The sequence below is a fragment of the Schistocerca gregaria genome, chromosome 1, assembly GCF_023897955.1.
Source record: "Schistocerca gregaria isolate iqSchGreg1 chromosome 1, iqSchGreg1.2, whole genome shotgun sequence".
Lineage (NCBI taxonomy): Eukaryota > Metazoa > Arthropoda > Insecta > Orthoptera > Acrididae > Schistocerca > Schistocerca gregaria.
Genome location: NC_064920.1, coordinates 883831376 through 883841692, shown reverse-complemented (window position 1 = coordinate 883841692; position 10317 = coordinate 883831376). Strand labels below are relative to the sequence as shown.

The 10317-nt window shown below is 40.5% G+C and overlaps 1 non-coding gene across 1 annotated transcript; it reads right to left on the bottom strand.

Annotated features, from left to right (window-relative positions):
• Positions 1 to 4895: 4895 nt before the first annotated feature.
• Trnai-aau (transfer RNA isoleucine (anticodon AAU)) lies at positions 4896 to 4969 on the bottom strand. The gene has a single exon. It is a non-coding gene; the product is annotated as a tRNA-Ile (tRNA).
• Positions 4970 to 10317: the final 5348 nt, after the last annotated feature.

Genomic DNA, 10317 nt, shown 5'->3' with positions numbered 1-10317 from the left:
ATTTTGTTCATACTCTTCAGTGTCAGTGAAGGCTACAGGTTTTGTGTCATTCAGATCATCATTTACCTTTATAGATAAGTTAGTGAACTGATCTGAAAGTTCGGCTACTTTATCCGATAGTGAAATTATTTCCTCTGTGTTTTTCTGAACCAAGTTTCAGAGTGTCCATTTGTGTTGCAATCATATCTACTGTGTCCTTTAAGTTTTCCTGAGTTTTTGCAAGTTGCGTAACCGAATCGGTAGATGCAACTGAGTCAATTTTAGCTTGCAAGGTCTCATGATTTTCATGAACAATAGTTTGCAGTTCTTTTATGGCTGCTTCGTGATTCTGTAATGCATTTTCATGCCGAGAAAAAATAGGTTGAAAATACTCACAAATTTGTGTTTTTTACGTCGTTACAGACTTTTTGACATTTCGATTCAATCTTATGTAACTCATTAGTTAAATCTTCCCGTGTTTGTTTCATTAGTTAAATCTTCCTATGTTTGTTCAAGTGTGGTGTCTAATTTCCGAAGATTTTGTTCCATTGTGTCTAACTTTTGAAGATTTTGTCCCATTTGTTTCTGTATTTGGTTCAATTGTTGTGTCTAACTTTTGAAGATTTTGCTGTGTTTGTCTCTGATTTTGTTCCATTGTGTCTGACTGTTGCTGTGTTTGTCTCTGATTTTGTTTCATTTGTTGCATTAATTGTAATAATAATGTATTAGTGTCTGGAATCTATTCCTGTATGCTTTTTGGCAGTGCATTTGCACCGGCAACATTCACATTTTGACAAGCAAAAAATGTGTCTTGACTTATTTGAGAAAACGGCGAGAACGCAAAACCTGAATGTACAGTATTTCCTAGATTATGTCCTGTCATTTCGGATTCCTGACGCGAGCTGTTGCCGACCGATGGATCGATAATGCTTCCCTGTTCACTAATTGTTTCACTGCCTACACCATTATTTGCAGCCCGCTCCATTTCCCTATGCACTATTACCAAATTACTAGTTTGAACATTAGTTAATTCATTACATGGTGGCGCTAACACATTGCTTTCGTCTTCAATGTCATTTCTCAGTTTACTTTGGAGCCTAGTATTACGTTTTTCACACGCCATTATTGTCACAGTATTTCACACGACAACACAGAAAAACACAATTTGAAGAGCAAAAATAAGAGAACACATTAACATAGCAAATAATATCTAGTTAATTGCAATCGCAGCTGCGAAATACTTGGTGCAACTCTTCATGCATCCCACAACTTTTTACTGTACAACAATGAAAGACTACAACTACAAAGGAAATTCTCTCTACAATCACGCGCTAGCAATAAACAAAATCTACACTAATTACGCAAACTACAAGAAAAAAATCAGAAGATTCCAGTGAGGTATCCTCGGCTAAGAGTCGACATATGAAACGTCCCATTAGAAAAATTGTACAAGACTGTGCTTAAACTGACACACAAAAGAATGGCCCTTAGTAACATTAACCTATACCTTTCACAAATCACTTACCTCACCAAAAATCTTCGTTACTCGAACTACTGCAATACAGCGAGCACCACAACTGCCAGCTAAATAAAAGATTCAAACTACGGAAGGCACTAACCACTGATAGGCACAGTTAGCAAATGAAAGATTTTAATAGAGAACAAACAATGTATTTACCGTAATAGTCATAATATATATATCAGTTCATGACATCAGTTCTTACAAATTTCAAAACTCCGCCATCTCTTTCCCCACGTCCACCACTGCTGGCGGCTCACCTCCAACTGCGCAACGCTACGCACTGTTAACATCCAGCCGCCCAACACTACAATGGCGAGTATTACAACAATGCCAACCAGCCACTGACTGCACACAGCACTGCCAGTGATTTTTCATACAGAGCGCTATGTGGCGTTACCAATTAAAAAACCTAAACAGCCTACTTAGACCAACTGTTGACGCGTCAAATCCCGTCATCCCCGAAATTTGCTCGAGGCGAAGACGCCAGAAGACATCGATAGCTGCAGCCAGCGACAGTACCGACGGCAGCTGAGTCTTGCAGTTCCACCATCGAAGGAGCTGTCGCTGGGCCGTGTGGTCCTATCACTTCGGCTGCAACGTATGCGCCGCAGTATCATCAGCGCACTATACAAGGTGGTCCATTGATCGTGACCGGGTCAAATATCTCACGAAATAAGCGTCAAACGAAAAACCACAAACAACGAAACTTGTCTAGCTTGAAGGGGGAAACCAGATGGTGCTATGGTTGGCTCGCTAGATGGCGCTGCCATAGGTCAAACGGGTAATAACTGCGTTTTTCTAAAACAGGAATCCCCACTTTTTTTTACATATTCGTGTAGTGTGTAAAGAAATATGAATGTTTCAGTTGGACCACTTTTTTCGCTTTATGATAGATGCCGCTGTAATAGTCACAAACATATGGCTCACAATTTTGACAAACAGTTGGTAACAGGTAGGTTTTTTAAATTAAAATACAGAACGTGAGTGCGTTTGAACATTTTATTTCGGTTGTTCCAATGTGATATATGTACCTTTGTGAACTTATTTCTGAGAACGCATGCTGTTATAGTATGATTACCTGAAAATACTACATTAATCCAATAAATGCTCAAAAAGATGTCCGTCAACCTCAATGAATTTGGCAATACGTGTAACGACATTCCTGTCAACGGCGAGTAGTTCACCTTTCGTAATGTTCGCACATGCATTGACAATGCGCTGACGCATGTTGTCAGGCGTTGTCGGTGGATCACGATGGCAAATATCCTTAAACTTTCCTCAGTGAAAGAAATCTTGAGACGTCAGATCCGGTGAACGTGCTTCGGCGACCAATCCACCTCCCATGAATTATGCTATTCAATACCGCTTCAATCCGACGAGAACTATGTGCCGGACATCCATCATGTTGGAAGTACATCGCCATTCCGTCATGCAGTGAAACATCTTGTAGTTTCATCGGTAGAACATTACGCACGAAATCAGCATACATTGCACCATTTAGATTGCCATCGATCAAATGGGGACCAATTATCCTTCCTCCCATAATGCCGCACCATACATTAACGCGCCAAGGTCGCTGATGTTCCACTTGTCACAGCCATTGTGGATTTTCCGTTGCCCAATAGTGCATATTATGCCGGTTTACCTTACCGCTGTTGGTGAATGACGCTTCGTCGCTAAATAGAACGCGTGGAAAAAATTTGTCATCGTCTCGTAATTTCTCTTGTGCCCAGTGGCAGAACTGTACACGACGTTCAAAGTCGTCGCCATGCAATTCCTGGCACATAGAAATATGGTACGGGTGCAATCGATATTGATGTAGCATTCTCAGCACCGACGTTTTTGAGATTCCCGATTCTCGCGCAATTTGTCTGCTACTGATGTGCGGATTAGCCGCGACAGCAGCTAAAACACCTACTTGGGCATCATCATTTGTTGCAGGTCGTGGTTGACGTTTCACATGTGGCTGAACACTACCTGTTTCCTTAAATAACGTAACTATCCGGTGAACGGTCCGGACACTTGGATGACGTCGTCTAGTATACCGAGGAGCATACATAGCTCACGCCCGATGGGCTTTTTGATCACAATAGCCATACATCAACACGATATCGACCTTTCCCGCAATTGGTAAACGGTCACAAAGCGAAAAAAGTGATCCAACCAAAACATTCATATTTCTTTACGCACTACACGAATATGTAATAGAAAATGGGGGTTCCTATTTAAAAAAAAAAAAAAAAACGTAGTTGATATTCGTTTGACCTATGGCAGCGCCATCTAGCGGGCCAACCATAGCGTCATCTGGTTTCCCCTTTCAAGCTAGACGAGTTTCGTTGTTTGTAGATTTTTCGTTTGACGCTTATTTCGTAAAATATTTGGCCCAGTCACTATCAGTGGACCACCCTGTATAAGCTGGAGCGGAGAACGTCTTCATCAGTCCTCGTTCGGCTCACCTGAAGATGGCTGGCAGTTTTCCAGCTGAAATATCGTGTAGTGAAGTTTACGACGACCGGCTGCAAGCCTGAAATCTTTTGAACGGGTTGAAACGTGTTAAACAAATAACTTTTATTATTCATAATGCACTTGATTATTATTATTATTATTATTATTACCTGTTTCTGTTGGTGTTGAAAGTTATAATTGTTCTCACAATAATTTCTCGCATGTACGTAATTGAACCTGAAGACTGCACAGAAACTGAGTATAATTTTTATAATTTTTGGTATGTGTTGTTCCTCTTCCGATGTAACAGAGGGCCCTAAGACTCTACTGCGATCAGAGTAGCTTTTGTAAGTATCTCTGCTCTTCTCTTTGGGCTTTATTACAAACAAGTGAAAAATTACACAGTCGGTTGGTCGTTGCGAGTAATGTGTACAATTTAAAATTATACCAAAGTCGTAGATCTGTCATATGCTACGCTACTTCTGGGGAAAATGTTACACAAAGATGAGAAAAAGCTTTTCTGACACCGTCTATGATACGGATAGTGTCCTAGTTTCTATTGGAACATTCTAAGCAATGGAGCCAGTGGATAACATAATCGCAGAAGAGACTGAACGATGACAGAGGCTACGTGTTAGCTGTGAGGTAGAATGAATGGAACAGATAAAGTTAAATACGGTAACGGATACTTGTGCCTTGTTTGAGATTGGGGTGCCTATAGTTTTATCGTGTTTTCAGAAAAATACGGCCCATTGCCGTATAATGATAGCGGCCTCCGTTGCACAATTCGTTGTATGTGTTTCATGCTCTGCCTATTGCTGTCCCTTGTACATTTCAGCGTTCAAGTGAGAGCGGCTGCTGTCTTCTCATAAGATCTTCAAACTAATTCAAATCTCAATCTGTACTATCATCTGATGTGAATATCTATCGATATGTGAAAAATTTTTCGTGGCCCGTGGGGGGATCGAACCCACGACCTTCGCGTTATTAGCACGACGCTCTAACCAACTGAGCTAACGGGCCAACCGAACATCGCGATGCGTTTGGAAATGTCTTTACCTTTGTAATCTAATCCAAAGATAAACTTCATTTATCGCTTGTTTTCCCATTTCTGAAATAAGAGTATATGATAGTTACATAACCAGCGAGCGTACTTAATGCTGTCTGAATAAGCTGTTGAGATAGCGTTAGTGGAGTACCGAAGCAAAGCCTTGTACTGATAGAAATGTTTGGTCAGGCATTATGTGTTATACAACGTTACAGTTTAATGTCTTATCGGCATAAGAGACGTTTTAAGACGTGTCATTAGCTCAGCGGGGTGATGGAAAGGAAAACAAGCTGTGCGCAGATTAAGGGAACCTTACACGGTTTCACGAATATTAAATTAGCGTAACCACGGAAAACCATTATTCGTATGTTTCAAAATCCTCCCACTTTCTTGACCACTTGCGACATCCTATTTAAAAACGTACCTATTAGCTTATTCTCAATTAAGAAAAATATCAGGGCAACAAATACAGGTTTTCAATCGGTGGCACTTTGTGGCGCAGTGCAATAAACAATATTGTATAATAACAAGAGCAAATCCATCGGTGTAGATCTATGCTAGGCATGACAGTGGACCCATATGGTTACTGTAAATGAACATGCCTCCAAGTAATTCCTGTAAGGACAAATTTAGGTGACTAAATCTGTTGACTCTGACCTCACTACAATTCCGTGTGGCAAGCATGTATACAATCCTCTCGTTTATTTTCGTAAATCAATATATCCGAACTATATTACGGTTATTCCAGTTTATTGAAGCCATGAAGAAACAGAAATTCTTCGTTCTGAGAATAGTGGCGGAAGAAGGTCCTGCGTCGAGGTAATCGTGACACAGATATTTAGCAGGGCACCTTAAATCAGTACACGGTCTGTGGTAGGTGAGGTTACAGTAATCGTATAACCTACTTGCGAGTGACTTCCAAAACGCGCCCACTAAGCCCTCCCTCTTTCACTACATGTATGGAAAATGTGCAGTGGGTTCTTCATCAAAAAGACGATGGCATTGTCTTCTAGACACATGTGTTATTCACTAACTGGTAATAACTTTCGTGCGCTCGTTAATTTAACAGTCAGAATAGTCACATTCGGGACCACGACAATCCACATGTGATTGCTGTTACATATCACGAACAGAGGTTTTATTTAACACTTGGACTGGAACGGTCAGTAGTAATGTTGTAGGATTTCTAAATGTGTTAGCACTCTTAATGGCAGCATTTTACCACCTTTTCCTGCATACCACGTAAATGGAAATTAGAGAAGTATGCCGCCTGCTGTCCACAACGACATCCGGTTCTATTATTTTGGAGTCCTTGTGAATTTCGGTGCTGATGTGCGAATGTAACATAACGCCGACTTTGGGGAAGAGTGAGTCTGTTGTGTAAAAGGTACTTTTTCTTGATTAAATGCCCCTGATTTTTTTTTTATGTGTTGTTTTGTTTCGGCGTATGTCAAGAATGTAAGGTACCATACCCTAACTGCCACCAAAGCTGACCCGACTACCATAATCAATTATGTGTTTCATGATATAAAATACAATACTTGCAAATTCGTCAGGGTTCAGTCAGTGACCATTGCTGCGAAGAGGTCAAGCGTGCAATGAGGCTCAGGGCAGCTTGTTTGAACACTTGTCTAAACATGTCTTCAATAAAGGAAAATTTGTTGCAACTTTTATTATTCGGTATCAGTCGAAAGTCTCGAGCATACAATTCATAAACGACAGCATAAAAAATAGTATGCTCCTTAACAGAAACAGAAATGTCCCTAAGTATGTTACCTGTCGTTCCTGAGTTTCCTGAAGAGTATTGAGTTCAGTTCCTGTGGTTTTAGGAAAATTATAATGAATTAAGAATGAATTTGCCTTTTTGTAAGTACTCAAATTATTGTTTTACTTTATCGATGAACATGTTTCACCACAGTTGTGATATTGTCAGTGGGATACCTTTTATTTTACATGGTGCGTGTCATCTGGCAGCCAAACAAAATCGCCCACGAGTCTTAATTAGTACATCATGTCATGTGAATCATGGTCCACATTGAACTTGTGTTTACTATCCAGTCTTTTGGCCTTACCGTTGTAGTATTTTGTTGTGACAAATTTGTTTTTATGTACCAAACGTGTTTTTGTGTAGTAGAGCTGAACATGTGGACATCGATAAAAGTTTTGCGAAGTTTAGGTATGGCGGACTACTACGTGGATTGTGTTTCGTATTTCGATAGTGTTTACTCACGTTTTCCCCTGCTTGTTTGTAAATACTACGTCCTGTTGCTGTGGCTCGTACACTCGTTTCACAGCACAAATTTACGTTTCCCATGCGCTTTCAACTGTCATTTGTTATTACTGTTGATTTTTTTTCTTCGACGTCCTGAAGTTTTAAATGTGTTTCATTTCTTTCCGCTCTCTCTCTCTCTCTCTCTCTCTCTCTCTCTCTCTCTCTCTCTCTCTCTCTCTCTTCGCGTGTGTTTTATTTTCTATTGTCCAATAATTCCTTCAAAGTGTTCCTAAAGAGGTCCTGCAACACCTTGCATATTTTTGTGTGACTTGTCAGTTATTACGTGGTAGAGTAATTAAAGAACAAACAGATATTACTGGTAGTATAGCTCTTACCGCTGCTAATCTTGCTATGTAAATCTGCATGAGATTTATAGTTAATGGGGGAAAACAAAGAACAAATCGTCCGTTCAACCGATAACATTTCTAATCTGAAAAAAATACTTTGCGCTGTTATTTCGCGGGAGATGGAAGTGATGCGTTGGCAGTCAGTAAAGTGTACCGTAACCGTACTACCTCGCTTGATTGGATGTACTCATTGGACGTATATTTCCACCTCTCTCATTTTCTTGTGATAGTTACCTTTGTCTTGCAAATATACTGTTGCACCATATTTTATCCATTGTCTTCTGCTTGAAGAGCCACTGCATTCTGGCGGAAACAGGAACTATTTTTTATCGTGAAATCACACCCTGAAAATCTTTTCAATAACCTCGCCACGTTAAACTTTAATCTTCCTTGAATTACATGAAATTCCCATCTGTTGCTTTCTTTCATAACTTTCCGAGCATGTATATAAGTCGAATACCATATCATCAGTCTTACGAAAAATATCAGTGGAAGGCAATGGAAGACTTCGTAACTCCATCTGTCTGTGACAGTCTCGTAACTCCAGTAACCAGTAACTCATGATCAGAGATTTGAAAGGGTATGGATTTCTCTAATCTGTCAATAACTAGGGTTCCACTACATAGTTACACATATAGAACTTTATCTGTATCACTTTATATTATTTTGTAAGAGACCGCTTTTGCTTCTCCTGAATAATTTAACAAACTCCAGTTACGACGTTCTCATTGCCTACCACAGGTGTTAGTTGCATATAAGACGTCGTGGAAAATACTGGTAGATTTCGTATGGGTCGAAAACAAGATACACAAATATTGTTCACACTGAGTCTGACACAAACGTTATTTACTTTTATTCGTATGTATCAGTCGCCGTGGTGTAGCAGTACCGTGTCTGTTTACTGATCCAAGGAACATGCGTCCCGAGGCCGGGACCAGTCGTTACTTACGTTTAGAATAAAAGTCGTTAGCACTGGTGTCAGAAGACCTCTGTCATAAGAAGTCATCTGCATTCTGTGAACGGTCTCGTCAAAAAGAATAGAGGGGTGGACAGAGGTTCAGAGCACAATTTTGCTCTTCATCTTGGAAACTGGCCTTAAAATCTAGAAAAATTACCAATGATCAACGATATGAGGACGCAGAAGGAGGCAGAAACCACTGCATTAAACACACATCAAGTGTATGTACAGAAAACAACTGAGAAAGTTCCATTGTGATCGGTCCCTTAGCAAAAGATTCCAGATTAGTCCATTATTTGGACCTTCAGGAGAGGTCTGGCAAGGAAGAAAAACCATCGATAGACTAACAATGTACGATTCGGAACGCAGGATGTCAGAAGTCCAAATGCAACAGATAGCTAGACAATCTGCAACGGGAAATAAAAGCGCAGTCTGGATATAGTACAAGCCAGTGGAGTGAAATGGAAAGAAGATGAGGACTTCTGAATAACGATTATAGGATAATATCGCAAACAGTTGAAAGTGGTGTGTTTCGAGAAACATTCGTTCTGAATAGCAAGGAAGCTACTCTAAACAATTCTGTATAGGGTTATTCTCAAAAGAAGCGGCAGCAAACTAATATCAACGATAATAGTTCAGTTATACGTGCTGAGTCACAAGCAGATGTTTGAAGAGATAGAGAAAGGATATTAGGGCACTGAAATGGTAGTTAGGTATGTAAAAGGAGAAGAAAATCTAATGACGACGGGAGGATTGGAGCTGTGTTCCGGGAGAGGAACAGAAAGCAGAATAATGAAGGAATATGGGCTCGGTAGTTGGAATAAGAGAGGAGAAAGGTTGATTGAATTGTGCAATAAAATTGAACTGATAACGGCAAATACACTGTTCAAGAGTCACAAGAATCATAGGAGGAGGAAGTTCATTTGGAAAATGCCTGGACTCATGGGAAGACTCCATCTGGATTACATCATGATGAGACAGAGGTACTGAAATCAGATACTTGATTGTGAGGTGTACCCAGGAGTAGATGTAGAGCACAAGAAAGTCTTTGAGAAAGGTCAGGAAGAATGAGTGTGTAAAAAAATGGGGTTTCAGGAATGATGAGCAACGATGATATGCTTCTGAAGCATTGTTAGGTTGTACATACTGGCGATAACGATTACCCCAGTAAGCAGAATGAACTTCAATAAAAAGGCAACTCACAGAATCTGGACCTGAAAATGTGGGGGTCGATGAAAGACGCACAAAAATGTTCAAGAAAAGTACAGACTGCAGCAGTATATGTTGACATTTATACGACCTACTTAACAGTGTGTTGATCCACCTTTGGAATGCTATATAGCGGCGCTTCTCCAAGGCATGGATTCTAAAAGTCCTTGATATGTTTCTGAAGGTATGTGCCTCGAGATGTCTATGCACAGACCTCTCAGTTCCCGTAAATCAAGCAGCTGTGTTTCATGGGCGCAGTGTAGGCGCCTGATAGCCTTCCAGATGTGTTCCACCGGATTCAGATAAGGTGAATTTGATGACTGAGACATCAATATTAGTTCACTACCATGCCCCTAAAACGACTGTAACATGGTTTTGGGCCTCCTGAGAGGGACGATTGTCCCGCTGAAAGATGCCACCGCCATCGGGACGATATAAACCGTGTGCAACAAGGTGCAGGGAATGGTGACTTTGAAGCACTTGTGCCTGTACCAGCGTTGTACTCTGTCGCCAGATATGGCACAGATCGTCACCTAT